This window comes from Dipodomys ordii, unplaced genomic scaffold (assembly GCF_000151885.1).
Source record: "Dipodomys ordii isolate 6190 unplaced genomic scaffold, Dord_2.0 Scaffold62, whole genome shotgun sequence".
NCBI lineage: Eukaryota > Metazoa > Chordata > Mammalia > Rodentia > Heteromyidae > Dipodomys > Dipodomys ordii.
The window spans coordinates 2,344,147-2,368,204 of record NW_012267278.1 but is presented as its reverse complement, the minus strand read 5'-3'; the positions used below and the strand labels follow the sequence as shown (position 1 = coordinate 2,368,204).

The following is a 24,058-nucleotide window of genomic DNA, read 5'->3' as shown; positions in this document are numbered from 1 at the left end:
TTTTAGTCATGGGGCCTGAACTGTGGGCCTAGGAACAGTCCTTCAGCTTTTCAGCTCAAGGCTAGTGCTCTACCACTTGAGCCACAGCACCACTTCTGTTTTTTTTTCTTCTGCTTATGTGGTTCTGAGGAATGGAACCCAGGGCCTCATGCATGCAAGGCAAGCACTCTACCACTGAGCCACCTTCCCAGCCCCAGAAATAAGGCCCTTAGACTAAAACATCCACCATTACTTGTACTGGTTTTCAGACAGAAACTACACATGGGGACTCCTGGGCTTCTTGCTTGCTGGCTGCAGATCTTGGGACTTCTCAGCACCAAAACCATCTGAGCCAATTCCTTATAATAAATTTCATCTATCTAACTATACATCTCCTATTGGTTTTACTTCTCTCTGGAGAACTCTGACTCATGAAGATACCTTATTTATAAAATCATTGCACTATTTAAATCTCATCAATTATTCAAGTATTAATAACTACACATGAATTGTATGCATGAGAGTTTCAAAGTATTTTTTGTAATTTCATTTCCTTGGACATAAAGACTTTTAAATAAACAAGCAAAACATAATTTCTATACAGTATGCCTTTTTTAAAACACTCAATTTTAAGAATTCTTCATAAATAAGTCATATTTACAGCATTCATAACAGATGCAGTAAAAAGCAAATATTGCAGATAGAAGATAGAGTATGCGAATGTCCATATCTCAGAGAAATGGATGCTCCTGAATTTACCTAAGGCAGTATTTGGAACAAGTACCACTTGTTATTGTCATCCTACAATGCTTGCTTCCACAGGGCCATGTTAAAATTCTTTTTTCTTTTTTGAGCTATTTTATTTTCCTTCCAATTCTAATTCTGCTCAAATTTTTCTATTCAAGTCAAGTCATTTAAACTCCCCTGTTCTGATTGGTATTTTAATTGTCTAGTCCTTTCCAGCTGTGTCCACCACAGTTTTTTTTCTGAAGAATAGAGAATTACACTTTCAATGTTTGAATGATAATATTATTGAAAAGGTCATTTTTTTTTCTTCCACAAAAATGAAGGACTTTTCTCTCCCAAATTTTGCTGTAATATCATGAAGGATATGGATGTCTGTCGCTTCCCTCTAATTAATCTGATAACATTTTAAAGACTGTTACAACTATTCAGTCACTTTGTTCTATAGCTAAGAAATGTGCACACATTTATATATATATATATAGTACTACTCAGATGTTAAGTGAGGATGGCATTTTGACTGTCATGGGCATCGTTTTTGTCTTATTTGTCTTCCTTGGTTTTTAGAGATTCAGTTCACTTTGTATTTGAAGAAAACTAATGGATGATCTGATAAAAGTGATAACATGACTCTGGAACTGACCAATAGAATCCCATTAGGACAGACTATTTGTGGGATCTCTTTTTGGCTTTAAGAAACAGAAGCCAGAGGCTGGGGCTGGGACTTGGTGGTAGAGTGCTTGCCTACCATGCATGAAGCCCTGGGTTTGATTCCTCACTACCACATACACAGAAAAAGCTGGAAGTGGTGCTGTGGCTCAAGTGGTAGAGTGGTAGCCTTGATCAAAAGAAGTTCAGGACAGTGTCCAGGCCCTGAATTTAAGCCCCAGGACTGGCAAAAAGAAAAGGAAAAAAAAAGAAAAAGAAACCAGCTCAAGTTTACTTCAGAAAAAAAAATGTGAGAAATGATAGGATGAAAGCAAGGCCATGCCACAGAATGGAAGTGGAAGTGTGCACCAGACTCTCATGTCTTTGTTCCATTCCATGTATTCTTTTTTCCCCCCAGTCTTTGCAGAAAAAAAGCCACACAAACCCCACTTTTTATATTCTGTAATAAAAATTTCAACCCAGATAAAGATCATGTCCCTTATTCTCATTTTACATTTTTCTCAGATTCCCTACTCAGTCCAAATTCTTGCCAAAATGGAAGTTAGAAGGTTATGATGCATAGCCAGAGCTTCTCACAGGTCATCCTTTGACCATGTGGATAAGGAGGAAAAGGAGAAATTTACAGAGAAAAGGGACTGACCTGGTAGTGAGTCTACTAGATGTATTTTGCAAGACCTTCTCTTTCTATCTCACGGAATATTGATCTTAAAAAGTGGCTTGCTAGCCAGACACTGGTGGTTCATGCCTGTAACCCCAGCTACCAAGGAGGCTGAGATCTTTTTTTTCTTTTTTTTTGGCCATTACTGCTTTTATTTAGAAAATTACTGTTCAAGAGGCTGAGATCTTTGAACCTGATCTGAGGATCTGGTTCAGAGGTAGCCTGGGCAAAAAAGTCCCCAATTAATAATCTCCAGTTAGCCACTCAAAACCAGAAGTGGAACTGTGGCTCAAAGTGGTAGAGTGCTAGCCTTAAGTGAAAAAGCTCAAGAATAGCGTCCAGGTCTGAGTTCAAGACCCAGAACCAGCACTGGCTTTCTGCCAGTCATTCTTTCTGGGAAAAAGGAAGTGAATGGTATTAAGGTAGAGTTGGGAAAGGGAGGAATTTTTGAGCCTTTAGACCTTTGTGAACCCCTTCAATTCATACCATGTGTATAATTTTTGACAGCTTATCAAGGCTATCCATAGAAAAAGATTCCATTGATTCTTGGATGTGATCCAACTTGACATGCAAAGGTATATAAATTACCCAGATGAATGTTATAGAGATTCAACTCATCTATTCTGGTGCCTGAAATGACCATAATTGCAAGCAGCGACTTATTTGTTTCCATCCTATAAACCAGTGAGTTCCAGCCTGAATGGCCTAGACATGTAGAGATGTCTAGAATTGAAGCCCTATCAGCTATTGCAAATATCTCATAAAGTTCCAAGAAAATAATAAATTTCCTGGCACAAAGCTGTGATAGACTATCTAAACCATCAAAATTTTCTGCTTTAGAATGAAATTATATCAACCATAAGCAACAAATCATGATTATGATTTAAAATATCATTTAACACATACACAAACAGTTGGTTAAATAAATTCTGAATAAATACCATCTAGTCCATTTTCTGTTACAATAACAAAATACATGATATAAGGTGGTTAAACAAGAACAGGTTTATTTTGGTTTATGGTTCTGGGAGTCCAAGAGCAAGACGCCAACATCTGCTCTAGTTCTGGGACTAGTGCTATTTCTTTCTTTCTTTCCTTCTTTCTTTCTTTTTCTTTCTTTCTTTCTTTTTGGCCCATCTTGGGGCTTGAACTCAGGGCCTGGGCACTGTCCCTGAGCTCCTTTTGCTCAAGGCTACTACTCTACCACTTGAGCCACAGCACCAATTCCGGCTTTTTCTCTTTATGTGGTACTGAGGAATCGAACCAGGGCTTTATGCATGCTAGGTAAGCACTCTACTACTAAGCCACATTACCAGCCTGCTATTTCCATTTATGGTGGAAAGTTGAATAACAAGTGGGCATGTACTAAAAAAACAGTGCACAGATGAAAGTGAGGAGGGTGCCAGGTTCCCTTTACAATGACCTGTTCCTGTGGTAGAGAACTGCTTTCCTTTTGGGGGAGCTTCATTAAATTCCTTCATGAGCATAAATCCTCTATGACCTAACTAGCTCTTGGAGCTTGAACTTGGGGCCTGGGCTCTGTCCTGGAGTTCTTTTGCTCAAGGCTAGTGCTCTACCCGTTTGAGCCACAGCACCACTTACAGTTTTCTTGTGGTTAATTGGAGATAAGAGTCTCACAGATCTTCCTGTCCTGGGTAATTTAGAACTGTGAGCCTCAGATCTCAGCGTCCTGAGTAGCTAGGATTACAAGCATGAGCCATCAACTCCCAGTGTGTGTGTGTGTGTGTGTGTGTGTGTGCGTGCATGCGTGCATGCGTGCGCTCGCGCGTGCCAATCCTTAGACTTGAACTCAGGGTCTGGGTACAATCTATGACCTTTTGTGCTCAGGGAGAGTGCTCTACTACTTGAGCCACAGCTCCACCTCAGGCTTTCTTTAGTGGAGAATTGGAGACAGGAGTCTCACATATTTCCTACTCTGGCTGTCTTTGAACCATGATCCTTAGATCTCAGACTCCTGAGTAGCTAGGTTTACAGGTGTGAGCCACCGGCACCTGGTCTAACTAGTTCTTAAAGGCCCTATCACCTCTCAACAACATTACATTGGGAGAATTAAACCTCTACCTGGGTTTTAGTGAGGATAAAACATCTTCCTCGGAGAAATTATTCTGGTTATATTCTAGAGACTAGAAAGAAAGTTAAGGCTCAAAGTCATCTTTCCTAGAGGTCTTTAAATCTAAGGTAAGTAGTCATCTCTCTAAAATAATATCTGGAAGATCCTTCATTTTCCTCTTAAGATATAGTAAAATAACCATCTACCCAATTAGGAGAAGTTCTATTAATTAGGTAACATACTGTTTGAGTGACAGAGACCTGGAAATATAAAATTCTGCCTTTGGAGTAGGCATCTGGCCATCCTGCAAATATCAAGATTTTAGATGTGCAGAATTTTCTGCAATTTCTGATTTCTATAGCCATCCTGAACACTTGGTCATTTCTCTTTCCATCCTATGAATAGGCCCCCTGGGCCCAGATGTAATGAACAAAATGAGGAGGAAAGATTTCAAAGATATTAATTTTCTTTGTATAGTCCAGCCTATCAGAAATCCTTCAAGCCCTAGACAGCTATATTTTTTATTTTTTTCTTTTTGCTTATGGTGGTGCTGAGGAATCGAACCCAGGGCCTCAGGCATGCAAGGCAAGCGCTCTACAACTGAGCCACCTTCCCAGCCCGGCAGCTATATATTTATTTGCATAAAACCACATTTTGGAGCCATTTCTCTTCCTATAGCCAAGTGATGTCAACGAGCCTTTTTTTTTGACAGTCATAGGGTTTGAACTCTGGGCCTGAACGCTGTCCCTCAGTTCTTCACCTCAAGGCTAGCGCTCTACTACTTGAGCCACAGGGCCACTTTTGGTTTTCTGAGTGGTTTATTAGAGACAAGAGTCTCACAGACTTTCCTGCCCAGGCTGGCTTTGAACCATGATCCTCAGATCTCAGCCTCTTGAGTAGCTAGGATTTACAGGTGTGAGCCACTGGCACCTGGCTCAACAGGTCATTTTAAGCAGTCTTGAACTCTTCTATCTCCCCTTACAAGGCTTGTAGCTCTCTACTACACTGCTATTCCAATCCCCCTTGCAGAAGAGTAAGCCCTGGTCAAATGAGAAGGCTCACACCTGCAAATCACTAGAACTGGTCCCTCCATGTTACTCTGAGGTATGATACCTCTAAATTTGAAGAAAAGTTTATGAGGATAGAAGCAAAAATGAAGACCTAAATTCTAGCATTACTTTTTCAAAGCATTGTTTAAATATAAAGCTAGGTATTTATTCAAAATCTGTTCATATATGATGGACAAATCACTTCTTAAATGTTCTTTGTGTGGCAATATAAAGAAGGAAGGTGAAGGAGAGTAAGGTTTTCTTCACACCCTTAAAATGCATGTACAGAATGTTCTTTGTAAAGCAAATGTACAGAAAATTATTTTCTTCTTTGAAGCATCTGTGAGTTTTTCTTCTTTAGAAAAAAAACGGGCTCTTTTTGGTGGACACATGACAGGGAAGGAGTTTAGTGTACCACACAATCATGCTATTTTAAACAGCTCCATCTCAAATTAAGTTTACATATAGTAGCTTTCTAAGGAGGGAGGGTGGCAACATGTAAGCAATTTGAAAGTCTAACATTTCATTTACAGGTTCAAAATAGCTTTCAATTTCCTTACTAGTGTGCTTCTAATTAAATCTTAATTGTACCATTCATTATGAAATGAAAGAAACACTGTTATACTGGATTTTCTCTAAGAGGAAATCAAAATGGCTCTCATAAAATGGCTTATACACACATATACACACAAAGGAAAAATTAAAATAATGCACAAAGAAGCCTTAAAAGTAAGCATTAACATTTGAATTTTCATAAGTAAAAACTTGTCATAAGGAATATATTTTGATAGACCCAAATTAGTAAGTATATCTAATTAATTATAGTAAATTGTCCAAAATTATACAGTAACTTTAGGAATGGAAAAAAATGTATACATTCTGTACTAGTGGTTAATAGGAGATTCAGCTAGACATAGAAGGAACTATATGACCCTATAAGACTGGCCAGACATTTCCTGAACAGATCTATACCACAAGTCAGCCATTGTACTTTGAGGTCATGAGTGTTTTATGAACTGTTTCCAATACCAGCCCTGGCAGGTAACCCATGAGATTATCTCCAAGTCATCACAGAAAAATCCAGAAGTGGAATTGCAGCTCAAGTGGTAGAGTGCTAGCTGTGAGCCAAAGGAATTCAGGGACAGTGCCCAGGCCCAGAGTTCATGACCCAGTACTGGCAAAAGAAAGGAAGAAAGAAGGAAGGAAGGAAGATAAGAAGGAAAGAAGGAAAAGAAAGGAAGGAAGAGGAAGGAAAAAGAAAAGGAAAGACTCACTCTGCAGAATATACCAGTATCACAGTCATTTGAGATTCAGGTTCCCCTGCCTTCTCATTCTTGCCTTGTTTCTATTTCAGGGACTTTATGAGAAACAATTAAATTAATATTTTAAAGACAATAAACAGGTTCTGGACCTTATCTCTGCCTGAGAATTTCAGAAGCCACAATACCAGGTAAGGATAGATCATCCATCATTTGTTAGTCTAGTGTGGTCAATGGCTCCATAGTGAGCTGTAGCATTGTTGAGGTGTTGACCAGTTGAAATCCAGTATTAGTGCACATGGTAATGAACAATCTGTTGTGGCCCTGAGTTCAAAACCAATACCACCAATTTTTTTTGGCGGGGGGGGGCTGGTCATGGGGCCTGAACTCTGGGCCTGGGCGCTGTCCCTCAGCTCAAGGTGAGCACTCTATCACTTGAGCTACAGCACCACTTCCGGTTTTCTGGTGGTTTGTTGGAGATAGGAGTCTCACGGTCTCTCCTGCCCGGGCTGGCTTTGAACCGCGATCCTCAGATCTCAGCCTCCTGAGTAGCTAGGATTACAGGCGTGAGCCACCAGCACCCAGCTACTTCCTGCTTTTTTTTTCTTTTTGCTTATGTGGTGCTGAGGAATCGAACCCAGGGTCTCATGCATTCAAGGCAAGCTCTCTACCACTGAGCCACCTTCCCAGCCCCCCACCAAAATTTTTTAAAAATGAAAAACTCTAGAAACATGGATTTCCTTCCTTGTGCCATTCTGGGAATGTCAGAAAATGCTCTCTAGTTTCTTTTAAGAAGCAGTCACAGTCTGGATACCAGTAACCTGTAATCCTAGCTACTCAGGAGGTTGAGATTTAAGGATCATGATTCAATACCATCCCAGGCAGAAAGTCTAGGAGACTCTTATCTCCAGTTAACCACACACACACACACACACACACACACACACACACATACATACACAAAAAAAAAACCAGAAGTGGAGCTGTAGCTCAAGTGGGAAAATGCTAGCCTTGAGCAAAAACAAAACCTAGAGACCATGCCCAGACCCCAGAACCAACACACACACATACACACACCAACAGTATTTTAAACCTTAAAAAAAAAGTACAAGGATGGGGCTGGGAAGGTGGCTCAGTGGTAGAGTGCTTGCCTTGCATGCTCGAGGCCCTGGGTTTGATTCCTCAGCACCACATAAGCAAAAAGAAAAAAGCCGGAAGTGGCACTGTGGCTCAAGTGGTAGAGCGCTAGCCTTGAGCTGAAGAGCTGAGGGACAGCACCCAGGCCCAGAGTTCAGGCCCCACGACCGGACCCACAAAAAAAAAAAAAAAAGTACAAGGACTTTAGTGACACAAATGTATTTTTACTGATAAAGAGTATCACCTAAGCCAGGCGATGGTGGCTCTACCTGTAGTCCTAACTACTCAGAAGGTTGAAATCTGAGGATGGCAATTTGAAGCCAGCCTGGGCAGGAAAGTCCATGAGACTCATCTCCAATAAACTACTCAGAAAAAGCCAGACATAGTTCTGTGACTCAAGTGGTAGAATGCTAGCCTTGAGCCAAATAAGCTCAGGAACAGCACTCAGGCCCAGAATTCAAGCCCCAGAATTGGCACAAAAATAAAGAAAGAAAAGAAAAAGAAAGGAAAGAAAGAAAGGAAGGAAGGAAGGAAGGTGCCAGTGGCTCACACCTGTAATCCTAGCTACTCAGGAGGCTGAGATCTGAAGATAGTAATTCAAAGCCAGGAAAGTCTGTGAGACTCATCTCCAATTAATGACCAGAAAACCAAAAGTGGCACTGTGGCTCAAGTGGTAGAGTGCTCATCTTGAGCAAAAGAGCTCAGGGACGAATTTAAGCTCTACAACAGACAGAAGGAGGAGGAGGAAGAAGAATTATTTGTTTATCTCTTCTCTCTTAAAAAGGCACAAGCCCTTCCTGTCCTTCCCTTCATAGCTCATCAAATAAGTTACTAAAAGAAGTTGATTGAGCCTGAGCTATAGGTGTGTTCAGTGGCCTCCTAGCATTTTCTTTAAGATTGGGAACACAACATACAGCCCAGCTTTTATAATTATTAGTACATTAAGGATATGATAGAATAGGCTTTATATAGAATTTGTTGGTTGTTACCCTCATCATGAGGAAATAATTAAGCACCTTTGGTATACCTGTGCTAAGGATTGGAATGATTAACCTGAGTATATCCAGGCCTGGATTCTGATAAGCTACCTAAGAGCTCAAATGAAGCAAGTAATGGCAGATCTTGGATTGATTGTTATTGCTTGTGGCCATCTCTGTGACCCAGAATCAGCACTCACATCCCTACAGACATCCAACAAAGGCACAGTAAGATACATTAAATATATAAATATATATAAGCTTATGAATAGAAATTGCAGTGTCTGCTACAGTAAAATTGGAAGCACTCCATTTCTTTGTAATTATCATTTGCTTGACCTTTAATTTTTTTTTGGCCCAGCTGAGAACATTGTGATAATTTGTTTTATGTTAGAGATGGAAGGGAAATGTTCAATTTTTTTTTTGTCAGTTGTGGGGCCTGAACGCTGCGACTGGGCACTGTCCCTCAGTTCTTCAGCTCAAGGCTAGAGCTCTACCACTTGAGCCATAGTGCCTCTTCTAGCTTTTTCTGCTTAAGTGGTGCTGAGGAATTGAACCCAGGGTCTCATGCATGCAAGGCAAGCACTCCACCACTGAGCCACCTTCCCAACCCTCAAGCTTAAATTTAGTTGTTTTGTCATTGATACTAAAAGACTAACAAGAAGGCATCTTTCATCTCTTCTGAATAGAATATATTCACTAATATTGTAAATATAGGTATACAAATCCCCATAATTGAATTTATATCCCTTTCATTTAACAACAGGGAAACTCTAAATTAGCCACTTAATCTCTGTGAACCTTAGTTTATTTATCCAAAAATGAATCAAATGATTTTATTATTTATTTTTGTGACAGTCCTGGGTCTTAAACTCAGGGACTGCACACTATCCCTGAGCTTTTGTGCTCAAGGCTAGCACTCTACCACTTGAGCAACAGCTCCACTTCTAGCTTTTTTGTTAATTAATTGGAAAGTCACAGACTTTCCTGCTCAGGCTTGCTTTGAACTATAATCCTCAGATCTCAGTCTCCTGAGTAGCTAGGATTATAGGCTTGAGCCAGTGGTACCAGACTGACACTATATTTTTTTTATCAGCATTTTCTATGGGCCTTCCTGGTAGAGAAAAACAGAAACATAGTGAGACAAGCCAAGCATCCAAAGCAAAAGTCCCAGCATATGCTTTCAGATGAAGGCTCTCAGATTTGTAATCTGATCATGTTGGAGATGTAGAGAAGGAAATGGACTGTGAAAAGTCTGGAGCTTGAAAGACCTAGGGCTTGCTGGAAAGTAATGGATTCTCAGGGCAGAGTTTTGACATACAGCTCCCAGACAAAGAGTTGGGTCCACACAGCTCTACTTCTGGGTCTGAGTATGACTACTGAAACTTATTCACTGGCCAGGAATCCCTTGTTGACTTGGTAGCCCTTATAGCAAGCATGGGCCATGTATTCTGTGTATCTTGCATCCTCTCTCCTCCATGTTTGCACTTACAGTGGAGAATCACAACACAGCTGGAGATGTTCCTTGCTCTTGCACACTCAAATAAAGCCTCATCATTTCAGCAACAGTTCTTACTTGCTGAGAAGTATAGTTCCCACTAGATCCCAGAAAGACTATTCCCAAGCCAACCACTCCTAGATGTGGCTTAGAAACCCATACTCTGAATCTCAGAGAATGGTTAACCATTCAACAAATAATTCCTGTGAATTGATCTTTGGATTCGATGCTGTGGGTAATACCAGTTGCATTGTACTTAAAAACTAGTGGAAGGGGCTAGAAACATGGCTTAGTAGCAGAGTGCTTGCCAAGCATGCATGAATCCCCTGGGTTTGATTCCTCAGTACCACATAAGCAGAAAAAGCTGGAAGCAGGGCTGTGGCTCAAGTGATAGAGTGCTAGCTTTGAGCAAAAGAAGCTCAGGGATAGTGCCCAGGCCCTGAGTTCAAGCCCCAAGACTGGCAAAAAACAAAAACTAGTGGAAAAAGAATATATAAATATATATAATATTATATATACTTATATATATACTTATTGAAGTTGTTATGATCAAAGAGGAAAATTAAAGGGAAAGTTAGTGAAATGACAAGAGTTGAAAGGTGAAGAAGTAACAAGGACATCTTCATGGAAGAGTAGTATTTGAACTTTACCTCAAAGGAAGGGTAAGCTCCAAATGAATGGATAGATGGTTTCCAAGATAATAAAATGCTTATTTAACTGTCTGGATGCAGGAGAGATAGGATGTGAGAAGAAAGTCCTTGCAGAATATCCATACACACGGGAAATCATGGGAAATAAAGAAGGATGAGGAGGGAGCCACCCAGTCACATCTCCATAAAGAATTGAAAGGAGGCTTTAAAAAGAGCTCAAGGACACAAATGCCATCCTTTACACTTCCTTGATTAACCTCAAGTGCTCACCCCAGCTAAACAGTGACATTCTAATCAGTGAGATCTTATTTGTGATGTCACCTTTCTTTTATTTTTAACTGTTTGGCCTTGGACATCAGCAAAGACTTACAGTGGTTCTCTCACTGTTTCGCTAGGGCCTGAAAATACCTCTATCTTTTGGGCTCAAGAGGACCCCTATTAAAAATGAGTACTGGGCTGGGAAGTTGACAGCAGTAGTAGAGTGCTTGCTTTGTATGCATGAGGCCCTGAGTTTGATTCCTCAGCACCACACAAGCAGAAAAGAACTGGAAGTGGTACTGTGGCTCAAGTGGTAAGGTGCTAGCCTTGAGCTGAAGAGCTGAGGGACAGCAACCAGGCCCAGAGTTCAGCCCCCATGACCGACAAAAAAAAAAAAATTGTACCAAGCTGGACACCCGTGGGTCACCCCAGTAATCCTAGCTACTCAAGAGGCTGAGATCTGAGGATCAAGGTTCAAAGCCAGGTCAGGCAGGAAAAGCCATTAAACTCTTATCTCCAATAAAACCACCAGAAAACCAGAAGTGGTACTGTGGCTCAAGTAGTGGTAGAGTGCTTGCCTGACATGCATGAGGCCCTGGGTTCGATTCCTCAGCGCCACATTAGCAGAAAAGAGCTGGAAGTGGCACTGTGGCTCAAGTGGTAGAATGCTAGCCTTGAGCTGAAGAGCTCAGGGACAGGGCCCAGAGTTCATGCCCCATGACCAACAAATTAATTAATTAGTTAATTAATTAATATGAGTACCAGACACCAAAGGAATGGGGCTTGCAGCAGAAATCTGTTTAGAAGAAATTCAGGGAAGATTCTGGAATCTAGGTGCTGTCCTCATAGCTGCAGATATGAGCATCCAACCTTCATGTGTTCTCTGTAATTGCCCATCTTCCAGACCTCCAATGGGAGAAAGGAGGTCAGAAATCCTTGTCTTAAGGTCAGAGTCTGACCCCTAGGAAGCCTGGTAAACCATACTAACACTGCAGCAAATAGTGTCTTAGCCAGCTCTCTCAGAAGTCCCGCTGCTACCGCGTCTTTTGTTCTCTGCTTCTTCCCCTGTTATTATCCTTCCCCTCCCTCTACTTTCCTCTCTCCCTTCTCACCCCTGCACTGACATTTGGCCAAGAAGTTTCCAAAGCCTTCAATTCTTAAACTTTCCTTTTCTTCCACCAGGGGTCGGCTTTGTTTCTTTTTTTCCGAGGCTGATGCAGCTCCAGATTGGGAAATCCTGGTCCGCAAACAGCCCTTAGCCCAGCGGTCAGGCTGCTGGAGGGGCCAGGCCTCGGGCAGGGGAGAGCCTACTGGTGAAGGGAGACGCTGCCAGCCAAGAGGGAAGCTGGAACCTTCTATGCCCCCAACAATGTCTGTCCTCCTTCTGATGTAACACATTTGAATTGGACCCAGTCTATCGGGTTAGGGAACACCAGAACACTTTGGGGGACAGGTTAGCCTGGGCACCGAGATGGCAAGGCGAACAGGTGCGCACAGTGGCAAGGGTGGCAACAGAGAAAGGCCAGGTCTTGCTTCGATGGGGCAGGCTAGGGGAGCAGGAAGAACTTCCCCTTCCTAGTGTCTCAGCACAGTGAGGGTCAGGTGGGGAAGGGGTGAACGCCCAGCTCATCTCAGTAGGTGGGTGGGTTGTGGCTTTTTGGTTGGCCAAGGTCTGTGCCTCCAATGTCCAGCCAGCTGGTCCATGTACAAGATGCCCACAGCCACAGCCTGTGTCCCTTCCAACCCAGAACCAAGTGTTCTTCACAGCCTTTTCATCTTCTTGTCCTTTTTCCTGTTTTGTGTCTTCCCATTTGTAGCCCTCTGGCTACATACCAACAGAGACGCCCCAAAGTAAAAGTCAAGTCGACATTACAAGCGAGTATTATTGCTTGTGCGATCCCATCGCCGCCCCCTCCCCCCCTTAAATTGTGTTTCAAAACAACATGGTGACTTCTGGACAAGATTTTTCTGTTTCACCCACACCACAATAGAGATGCAATGAATGCGGCTGGTAGAATGTTTGACTATGTCAAATTCAGTCCCGAAGGCTGGCGTGGGCCAGCACTGGGGCTCCGCTTTGTGTTATGTTTCACGGAGAAGATATTAATTAAAAGAAATACATGATTAAAAAGTAATGAGTTGAATAAAAATTATCTCAGCTCATTTTCTGATTATGTTAATTGTTAAAAACCCTTCAATCACGCCGTTGCAGTCAATGGGCTTTAATGTGAAATTAGTGGGCTCTTGATAACTTACAGTCCAGAATAATCCTGGCGGTTTAGTCATCATTCCTAATAACAAGGATGTTGCTAAGAACAGAAATTTTACATGATTTTGATACACTCAGCCCTTCCCCCATGAATCGTTTTTTTTAAAGCTTAGCTTGCTAGTGATTTCCAACTCTTCCACGGTTCTACTGGCCTTGGCAAAACTCGAATCTGCAACCCCGCCCCTTCCACTCCCCGAGCTCAGCCTGGGGAGTTTGCTGGCAATTGATTCTCGGTCCAGCGGCCAGAAGCCTTTGGGAAACCGAGTAAGCAGCTTTCCTGGCCAGCGACACCAGAGTGCCAACCTGCATCCCCGGCTGCGGCTGCGCTGGAAAGGAGTGAGGAGAGAAGAGAATCCCCAGTAGGAGGCCCGAGCAGCCATTGGGCATTTGGTCGATCAGCGACAAGCGAGCCAGCATGCAATGCAGGAGGTGAATCCGCCTGCACAATCCCTGTGAGTTCCAGGAGGCTGCAGGACTGGGGCAGACCTAGCTGCAGGGCCTGTGTAGTTGTGTGCACAGAACCCCCCCCACACACGGCCCCCACTGCAGTCTCAGAGGTTTGGCTTCTATGGATCTTGAGAACTCAAAGATTTGAAGGAGCAGAGGATCGAGAGAACAGGAAAAGGGTCCCTAGCCCCCAGAACAGGGCCTGTGCTGCTGACAGTGCCCGGGACAGAATAGGCTGAAAATTAAAATTAGTTGAAACTGTGTTGGACTCTGAAGAATGTTGATGGCTGAGCCCTTAGGCTCCTTAGGGACTCCCTGGGAGCTCTCTCCTTAACTGGCACCAAATCCATAGCTAAGGCTAGAGGTGGATGGTGGAGGGATGGTCACAGGGTCTCAGCACACCTCCTGCTGAATGTCCAGGAACCAGTGGAGGTTGTCAGCCACCACTCAACAACCAATCTGAAAGCATCTTCTGCAGACTTAAAGGGACTCATCTTTTGTTTTTCTTGGAAGTGTTGGCGTTTGAACTCTAAGCCTTTTACTAGCTAAGCAAGTGCTCTACCACTCAAACTACTCCCATAGTCCTGAAGCCCAATAATTCACCCAGAAGTAGATAGGTAAATTGCACTTCTAAGGTGTGCCTGAGATCATACATACATACATTCATACTAGAGATGTGCCTATAGTCCGTATGTATTGGGGAACAGTGAGGTGTGTTTGTGTGTGTGTGTGTGTGTGTAGTGTGTGTGTTACAGGTATCTCAGGGCATGAAATTGTTTCAGAGTACCGTTTTTCAAAACTTTTACCTTTAAGATGATCTGGATTGGAGCAGAAGGAGGAGTCTGGTGTTTCTTAATTTGATTTTCTGTTTCTCTGGCAACATCAGAAACACAATTTTCTTCCTTTGATCTTTTAAAAAACAGTCTTTATACCTTCTCAAGTCCAAACATTGATGAACCTTCCCTGAGGACTGAGGAGGGTGTGTGTGTGTGTGTGTGTGTGTGTGTGTGTGTGTGTGTGTGCAGTGGTGTCAAGAACTGGCTGGGAAAAGTCCCAAGTAATTCTTGTTCCTCTATTTTACATCTGCTGTTAGGCTGAGGATCATTTTAATAAATAACAATGAACAGGAATGGCATCTAGAGGGCTTGTCGGCAACATTTAAAAGCCAATAGAGTTTATAATTCTACTCTATCATTTCTTATTGATTAGAGTAATCAAGATAAAAAGCTAGCCGGGCTGGGAGAACTTCAGCAGCATATCATTAAAGATAAGAGTCAGTTAATTCTGGAGCTGGGGTAATGTGGCTGAAATGAAGAGTTCATTTGCATGAGATGCTGAGCCCAGTAACAAGGGGACAAAAATCACTAATTAGGATTGCAGAATGTCGCCCTGTCTGCAAGCACCCTTTCCAGACCACAGAACCAGGAGAAGGTGCCATTTATGTAAATCTGGGGCAGAGCTGAAAGCTCTCACTGGCTTTACAGATTACCGACACCCGCCCCCTTGGCCCTTTACACCTTACTCTAGGCCTGAGTCGCCAAACCTAGGCAGGGATAGGGTCACTCTGTTCCAGTCTTTTCTTCCCACCACCACCACCCCCAATCTCACTTCCGCCCCGCAATCTTCGGAGGTTAGGCCCCCACTGAAAGGGCCATTTGGGAGAGTATCTGGTGTCTTCCTGACCAAGTCCCACCGTGAAATCCTGACCCCAGGCTCTAGTCTGGTCGGTGAGTGCCCTGGGACAGGCCCAAGTCCATGTCAGGGTCCAGGAGATGGGGAACAGGAGTGCAGCATGGTCTCAAGGACACTTGCTGTGGAGAGGATCCTCAGAGGAGGTCCAGATTCCAGAATCAAAATCCATGCCCCGCCCCACCTGTTTGGCTTCTTCTAGTCTCCTCAAATCGAGGGCAACGCCTGTCCAGGAGCGCCCAAGGGCTTGTGCCCCTCCGCTTCTAGTGCACATAGAGTAGCACATGAGGCCTAGGCCTGCGTGTGCAGGAACGCATGCGCGCATACGTGCAGGTGAGCCCAGCTCTTGTTCCAACGTGTTACACCACACTGCTGAAAGTGCCTTTATTCTTCATGTGCGTGCACAGGTGTGTGGCTGTTGGTGTGAACGGGATGTAGTGTGTGGCCATGTCACGTCTGTGCTGTGAGTGTGGCACGAAGTGGGGAGGTGAGAGGATGAAGAGGCTCCCCAGAGGAAGGCGCCTAGCAGGCTTCACTGCGGGAGGGGGGCAGGTATAAGGTAGGAGAGGGATCTGCCTGGGGGCGCCTTACAGACAAGGGTGAGAAGGGTGTGGCCGCACCTCTAGGGCCCCCAGAGATCTAACAAGGATTCGACTGCCTCCGTTGCCTCCCTCCCCCCGGACACCCAGTGATGGACCCGGGGGTGGGGTGGGGTGGAGTGGAGGAACACCCCGCGCTTGGACCACGCACCATTCCCTCAACTGAATGACAGGCCCGAAGCGTCCCCGGACAGCTGGAGCACAACTGAAGAGGTGGATGCAGAAAGGCCGCTGTGCGGTCACCTCGCGTGCGGGGGGGGGGGGGGCTCTCCACGCCAGGCACTTCCGGCTGCGCGGGGCACCTCCGGCGTGCACGCCGCGATCGCGGACGCCACAGCTGCCTGCCCCTGACTTCGAAGCTCCTTCCGGAAGGAAAGCGTGGCTGCTGCTGGGGCGACCCCTCCTGGAGACCCCGCCTGGCGTGGGCCTGCCTCTCACTCCGTTGTAACGACCCAACTCCAGGCCTGTGGCAGATCCTCGTTGGGTATCGCCGTGGAAAGCGGCCACGTGGACACGAGCTCAGGCCCCAGGCCTGGCCACGGCCCCGTGCGCCGCCCGTGGAGGGATGCACGGACGCAGGCGGCGACCCCACGACCCGGTGCCGCGTGCACGCTGCAGCTGCGCCGCTAAGGGCTGCGTGCCTGTTGGTGCGGGGCGGGGATCGTGGTCAGGGGCCCGAGGGGGCTCGAGGTGCAGCTTGCTGAGCCCGAGAGAGCCGGGCCGGGGGGCCCGCAGCCGGAGCTGGAACCGGAGGAGCCCGGGAGCCCGGCGCTTCTTTAGCATCCACACCCCGCCCCCATCCAGCTCTCCAGGGATCTTTTTGTGTGTGTGTCGGTGCGCAGCTGGGGGCTCCCTCACCAACCACCCCTGGGCCTCCCCATACAGAATAAAGTCAGTCTGTATTTAATGGTTATGGCGGATGTGAGGCGGATTTGGCAGAAGCAGAAGAGGGGCCTTTCGCTCTCAAATATCGCTCCTTACGTCGTGTGAGTCTACCAACCCACCACGACCCCATATTCTTGTGCGGGTGTCTGACTCGCATGACAAGCGAGCTGATTTTTTCAGTACATAGCTGGGAAATGTAGTGAGTGATAATAGAGATTTCTCTTTCATTTTTTACGCTTGACTTGGTTATTGTTGCTTTTCTTTTCCCGTGATTCCTTCTGAGGATTAGCTCTGACTTCCCCACTATTGGCGGTCAAAGTGGCCCCGACTCGGGATGACAATTGACGGGGATCAAGGGATTGCCCATTCTGTGCCTGTAAGAACGGATTCGTGCCAGAGAAACTCATCAAGTGGAGGCGGAGAAGAAAGACCGTTCGGGGGTAAATGTATTCATTGAGAAGGGTTCTCCCAAATTGCTTCTAAGTTTTTTTAATGAAAAGTAACGATTGCAGCAATCAGCGGCTTTTTGGCGGATTACAAATCTGGAGGGAGCTGCTGGTGCTGCATTGAAAAATGGCCCCTCCTCCGCACGGGGCAGCCGGTTCACAGGAACAGCGCCGGGGGCGGGGTCCCGGCGCCGCACAAAGACTGCCAGGGGGCGAGTCGAGGCAGGTGACCTGGGGCGCTCAGGGGATGAGAAGCAAGGTGGGGTGACGCCAAGCTCCGCTTCCACTGCGGGAATTCTTGGCTTCTGGAGCCAGGAAGGTGCTCAGGAGGAACGCTGGTCCTCCACCAGCTACCATCTGGTCCCCAACCTCTACCCTTGGCCTTACACCCTAGCATCTTCCTTTAGGAATGTCTAATTTTGCACCCGGGGTCTTCCTCGGGTGTGACAGGCAGAAGAAGAGAACGCTGGGATCCCATGTGCACTTCCAACAAGTGCACACCAGTCCCCCGGACCTCGAAGCACAATGTCGCCCCCACCGTGTGTGTGTTGGGGGGACGGGGCCCATGCTCCAGCCTGGACTGCACCCTGGTCGAGGCTGCAGCCCCCCCCCCTCAGCCCCTAAAAAGCAGGGACTTGCTCTCCCTGAGGGGGGGGCCGAGAACAAGAAGGGGTGACAGGAGGACAGGGCCAAATAGTTATTCCCATAGAGGCCAAAATCAGGCGCAGTAGTTCTAGACAGTCTCATTCAGAATGACTTTTCATACATTTATTTCTTAAATAGTAGATCTTGGCAGGGGGCTGGAGGTATGCTCCCCTCTCACCACCCCCCCTCGTTCAGACTATTTGAAGCCTTTCCGAAGTAAATAAGAGGAGCAGAGAGCCCAGGGCCAGGGGGAAAAAGAAGAAGAAAAAAACTCCTCTTTGCCTCTCCTTCAAGTGTTAAGAATAAATCCAGCAGGCAGGCCCACAACGCTGAAGGTTTAACTTTTTTTCTTTGCAGCTTGTCAATGCGACCATTGCTTTGATGGGACGCTCCTCAAGGTGACACATTTCTGAACTTCACCCCCTTTTCAAACTAACTCCCTACCTCCTTGTTAGTGGCCAGCTCTGAACTTCTGCAGAGTGTTTTTGTGTGAGTCAAGGCTCATTCACGGTGCCTTTGTGGGCCTCTCCTCCTTTCAGGCCTCAGCGTGTTACACCAATTAAAGGGCGACGTGCTGTAAATGTAATGGGCCGGGAGGCGATTGTTTCTGACAAGCAACAAAACACATAGATCCACCCCTTAGATTAGGCCGTTGAAGGGAGGTTGAGGCCGGTTAGTTTACTGAATAGTTTGTGAACTGTAATTCTGAGGGCTCATGTGAGAAAAAAAAAAGTCTCTTCCCACCTCCTTTGCCTTACTCCCCCCTCCCCAAAAACTCCCAAAGAGAAAAAGAACAAGAGAGAGATAGAAAAAAAATAAAACAAAACAAGTGACATCCATGGGGCAGAATGGGGTCAACAGAGAAGAAACTTGGGTGTGGGCTTGTTCTGTAACTTAGACTGTCCAAAGAGAGCCTCCAGCCCTCCCCCCACACCTTCTTTCTTTGCAAACATCCCCTAGGCCTTCAGCAATAGGGGCTCCAGCAGCTTTTCTTTTGGAGGTGGCCTGGCTGAGAGTGAAGAGAAGTCAGACTGGATAACAATATCCTGGGGAGGTTTGATCTGTCTCGGTGGGACACTGATGAGTCACTGCCACAGCCACCTCCAAGCCCTTGGCTTCTCCTCCAGTCTCCAGCTCTTTCCACACAACCCAGGGAGCTGCAGGACCCCAGCTCCCCCACACCAGGCTCTGTCTATCCGTGTGGGAGTTCCTCCTCTTTTCCAGTGCTTCTGCAACTCTGTCACCACCTGAATTTTTAAGGGAGCATATTTCACCTGGACATTTACTCGATCTTCCTCACAAGTCCAAATAAGGGATGTGACTGAACCAAAATGAAAAAAAAAAAAAAAAAGCCAGTGAGCTACAGCTAGAATTCAGATCTCTACCTGCCAGGCCCTGCAATCACAGAAAACATGGCCTCCCACCACCTTCCAATGTGCTTTGCTCACCTCCTCCCAGACTTCTGCACTCTCGTTTGGGTGTGCTCTGCAGATTGATTGATTGATTTTAGTTACAATTTCTTAGGCAAGCACTCTACCACTGAAACACGGCTTCAACCCAGTGGATCATTACTGAAAGAATAATAACTATTACTGAAAAATCATATTAAAAGAATATTCTGCCTTTTCCAGCTATTTATGCTTCTGACCCCTCTCCCCCAAAATTCTCCTCTACCTCAAATTTCCCTTCCCTCCTCCACATTGCTTTCTGCTCAGAGACCTATCATTCTTCAGATGACACTTCTGGGAAATCATTCCAGGATGCAGAGCACCATAGAAGTGAGCTATAGCCTAATAGGAGAACCCAACAAAACCCAGTGTGGTGGAAAGACAACCAAAATCAGGTCCACACAGCCTATGTGCCAGGTAGGGATCTTGAACTGCACTTGGAAACAGAGGAAAGACACTAAACAGTTTTTAAGCAGTGAAGTTCCTTGCAAGGTTGAACTGGAGAATAATGACATATCCCCTTTCTTTTTGTATTCCTATCTCCAATTCCTAGTGCTGGGTATATAAATGCTCAAAAAATATTTTTTCTGAACCAGTAAGCCAATTAACTCATTAAAAACACATAATGCAGACTGAGTGTAGTGACACACACCTATAATCTGAACTACTTGGGAGATCTGGAGAATCATAGTTTGAGTCCAGCGTGGGAATAAAGTTGGTGATGACTCCATCTCAAATAAGCCAGTCAAGCCAGGCATTGCAGTTTGCAACTATAATCCCAGCTACATAAGGAGCATAGGTAGAATGATCGTGCCCCATGTAAACCAGTACAAAAGAATAATACCTTAGCTGGGCATCGGTAGCTCACATCTGTAATCTCAGGAGGCTGAGATCTGAGGATCTCAGTTCAAAGCCAGCCCAGGCAGGAACAGTCCACGAGACTCTTATCTCCATTAAAACCACCAGAAAACCAGAAGTGGTAGAACGCTAGCCTTGAGCTGAAGAGCTGAGGGACAGCGCCCAAGGCCAGAGTTCAAGCCCCCCCCCCAAAAGAATAAGATCTTATCTGAAAAACAACCTAAAGCAAAAGGGCTGGAGGCATGACACAAGTGATAGAGCACTCAGACTCAAGACCCTGAGTTCAAACCTATGTTCTCCTCTCACACCCACCCACTCCCCAAAAAACCATACCATTTAACTCTTCTTTACCAGGACAGCAGGAACCAAGTTGCTATGTCTTTAAATTCACAGTGGCACCTAAGTGATATTGGATCTATGCTGAGAATCTGTATTAAGTGCCCATTGATGAAATAACTTAAAATCAGTACTAGTAACCAAAGCTTGAGGACACTGCAGCCACACTGAAGCCTCAGTATCTTTATTAATAAATAGGAGTCATGGGCTGGGAAGTTGGCTCAGTGGTAGAGCGCTTGCCTTGCATGCCTGAAGCCCTGGGTTCGATTCCTCAGCACCACATAAGCAAAAAGAAAAAACTCGGAAGTGGCGCTGTGACTCAAGTGGTAGAGCACTAGCCTTGAGCTGAAGAGCTGAAGGACAGTGCCTAGGCCCAGAGTTCAGGCCCTACGACCGGACCCAAAAATAAATAAATAAATAAATAGGAGTCATGCTGGTGGGGCACTGGTGGCTCATGCCTTTAATGCTAGCTACTCAGGAGGCTGAGATCTGAGAATTGTGGTTTGAAGCCCACATGGGCAGAAAAGTTCCCATGAGATTATCTCCAGTTAACCATTCAAAAACCAGAAGTGGAGCTGTGGCTCAAAGTGCTAGAGCACTAGCCTTGAGCAAAAGAATGCAGGGACAGCACCATGTCCTGAGTTCAAGTCCTACAACCACTAAAATGAATAAATAAATAAATGGGGGTCATGTTGCTTCCTTCTAGGACAGATTGACAACTAAAGGCATTCCTATGAATGATGTTTATTTTGAAAAAATATGTGAATGCATAAAAATTAGGACATGCCACCAAGGTCTGAGCAAGACCAGTCATGGAGGTACTTCTTTAAAATGACAAGGCCAGGCATTGGTGGCTCATGCCTATAATCCTAGCTTCTCAGGGGGCTGAGATCTGAGGACTGTGGTTCAAATCCATCTAGGACAGGAAAATCTGTGAGACTCCAACTGCAAATAACTACAAAAAAAAAAAAAGTCAAGAAAAAACCAGCCATGAGCAAAAAAGCTAAAGGACAGTGCCCAGAACCTGAGTTCAAACCTCATGTCTGGTACTAAAAAAAAAAAAGTAAAATAAATAACAAGACATCCAGGAGCAAGCAGAAAGTTTGAGCCTCTGTTCTTTCATGACCAGGAGCCTGGCTGGTCCTGCATCTTCCCCAGGATGGGCCACTGCCTCTCACACCCTTCCCACCTGGCCTCCTGTTCCTGCTCTAAGAAGCCTCAAAGCACCCACGTTCTGACCCTGCCCAAAGAAGGCTGCACTTGAAGACAGGACAACCAGATACCCAGAAGCTATGGCAGGAATCACACAGACCCTGATTTCTGAGATCCAGGTTAAGGAACCACTTGTGGCCAGAGCAGACAAAGTCACCAACCTCTGACCCCTTACCAAGCATGGTGACTAGGGAGGCTGCGGTCCTGCCGCCACCCCTACTCCTACCCCCCACTCCCCACCCCCGCCCCACGAGATGAAATGTGAGGACAAGAGCAGAGACTGCCCTACTAGATGCTGGGCTGTGTGTATGGGGAGACATCTTATTCATGTCAAAAAGCAGGCTAGAAGCTAATACGTGCAAAATCCTGAAGCAGTTAGCTCTAGAGCCTGCCAGAAAGCACTGTGAGCATGCAGGACACAGCAGGGTGCTAGGAATTGTTTGGCAAGGGCTGTTCTCCCCGTAGAGACCACTGTTGTGTCTCCAGGCTAAGTCAATGTCCAGCCAGAAGCTATGGTCAATTGGGTCATCCAACATGGGAACCAAGGCGTCCTTAGAAACCTTTTGCTCCAACCGGATATGTGTGCTGTGCCTCAAATTACAAAAGTTCTTTTCCTCCTTTTCATAGGACAAGCTATTTTGTGTGTGTGTGTATGTGTGTGTGTGTGTGTGTCTGTCTGTCTGTCTGTCGGTCATGGGGCTTGAACTCTGGGCCTGGACCCTGTCCCTGAGCTCTTCAGCTCAAGGCTAGAGCTCTACAACTTGAGCCACAGCACCACTTCCAGTTTTCTGGTAGTTATTTGGAGATAAGAGTCTCACAACTTTCCTGCCTGGGATGGCTTTGAACCATGATCTTCAGACCTCAACCTCCTGGGTAGCTAGAATTACAGGTATGAGCCACTGGTGCCTGGTTATACCATTAAATCATTTAATGAGTAGTTATCAAGTGCACTTAAAGGGCCACAATCACAAATTAGGATTAGCCGGTTTGGGAGATGATGATGCAGAGCAGAGTGAGCCTGTGATACTCTTGGAGGAATTACTTGAAGGCCAAGGCTGGGACCCAACAGCCTTTTCTAACACATTTCTACTGCCTCATCCTCTGCCAGGCTCTTGAATGAGCCACTGAAGTCTCTGCCAACAAGAGATGCCTCTGCCCAATTTACCCAAATAGCTAGTCAGTGAGAGAGAAAGATCTGAAACCTGTGTGTGTGTGTGTGTGTGTGTGTGTGTGTGTGTACCAGTACCAGGGCCTGAATTCAGGGCCTCACGCTCTCACTTTCTTGCTTAGGGGTAGCATTCTACCACTTGAGCCACCCCTCTAGTCTTGTGTGCATTTTGCCCATTAATTGGAGATAGAATGTTTTAGACTTTTCTACCTATGATCCTTAAATCTTAACCTTCTAAGTAGCTAGGATTAAAAGTATAAGCTACCAATGCCAAGAAGGCTGAAACTTTATTTGTTTATTTATTTACTTACTTGCTTATTTATTTTGTCAGTTGTAGGGCTTGAACTCAAGGCCTGGGGGCTGTTCCTGAACTCTTTTGCTCAAGGCTAGTGCTCTACCATTTTGAGCTACAGCTCCATTTCTATTTTTTTGTTTTGTTTTGGTTTGGTTTTTGGGGGGGTCGTGGGGCCTGACCTCTGGGCCTGGGCGCTGTCCCTCAGCTCTTCAGCTCAAGGCTAGCGCTCTACTACTTGAGTCACAGCGCCACTTTCGGCTTTTTTTTCTTCTGCTTATGTAGTGCTAAGGAATCGAACCCAGGGCCTCAGGCATGCAAGTCAAGTGCTCTACCACTGAGCCACCTGCCCAGACCTCCATTTCTGTTTTTTGAGTAGTGAATTAGAGATAAAAAAAAGTTTCATGGAGACTTTTCTGCCCAGGCTGACTTTGAGCCACAATCTTCAAATTTCAGCCTCCTGAGCAGCTGGGATTACAAGTGTGAGCCACCAGTGCCAGGTAAAGCTTTATTTTTTAAACTAAGTTTTAAGTATTCTGTCACTTAAACTGAGCTGATAACACAAAAAATTGCTACTTCAAATTTTCATCTCAGAGAGTGCTCCTAGCCCTGTGTGAGAACTCTCATATCTATAGGAAATAGTACACATTTGAGAATAGAGGACAAATTAGGCCGATTTAGAATATGTGATTTACTGTTTTTGTTACATGCCATTTCAAAGTAAATAGGATTCAAGGCTTCTACATATAGGCTTCTCTCAGCAGTTGTATAGGATTCTCGCTGTAGAAGCAAACACAGACAACAGGATAGTGCCA

The 24,058-nt window shown here is 45.3% G+C and overlaps 1 long non-coding RNA gene across 1 annotated transcript in view; it reads left to right on the top strand.

The window, feature by feature from the left end:
* LOC105990078 overlaps positions 1–13,093 on the top strand; it is a 21,131-nt gene extending 8,038 nt beyond the window's left edge. The window contains exons 2-3 of the long non-coding RNA XR_001175281.1: positions 6,525–6,620; positions 12,132–13,093. This is a non-coding gene — a long non-coding RNA (uncharacterized LOC105990078). The remainder of the gene's footprint in view (positions 1–6,524; positions 6,621–12,131) is intronic.
* Positions 13,094–24,058: the final 10,965 nt, after the last annotated feature.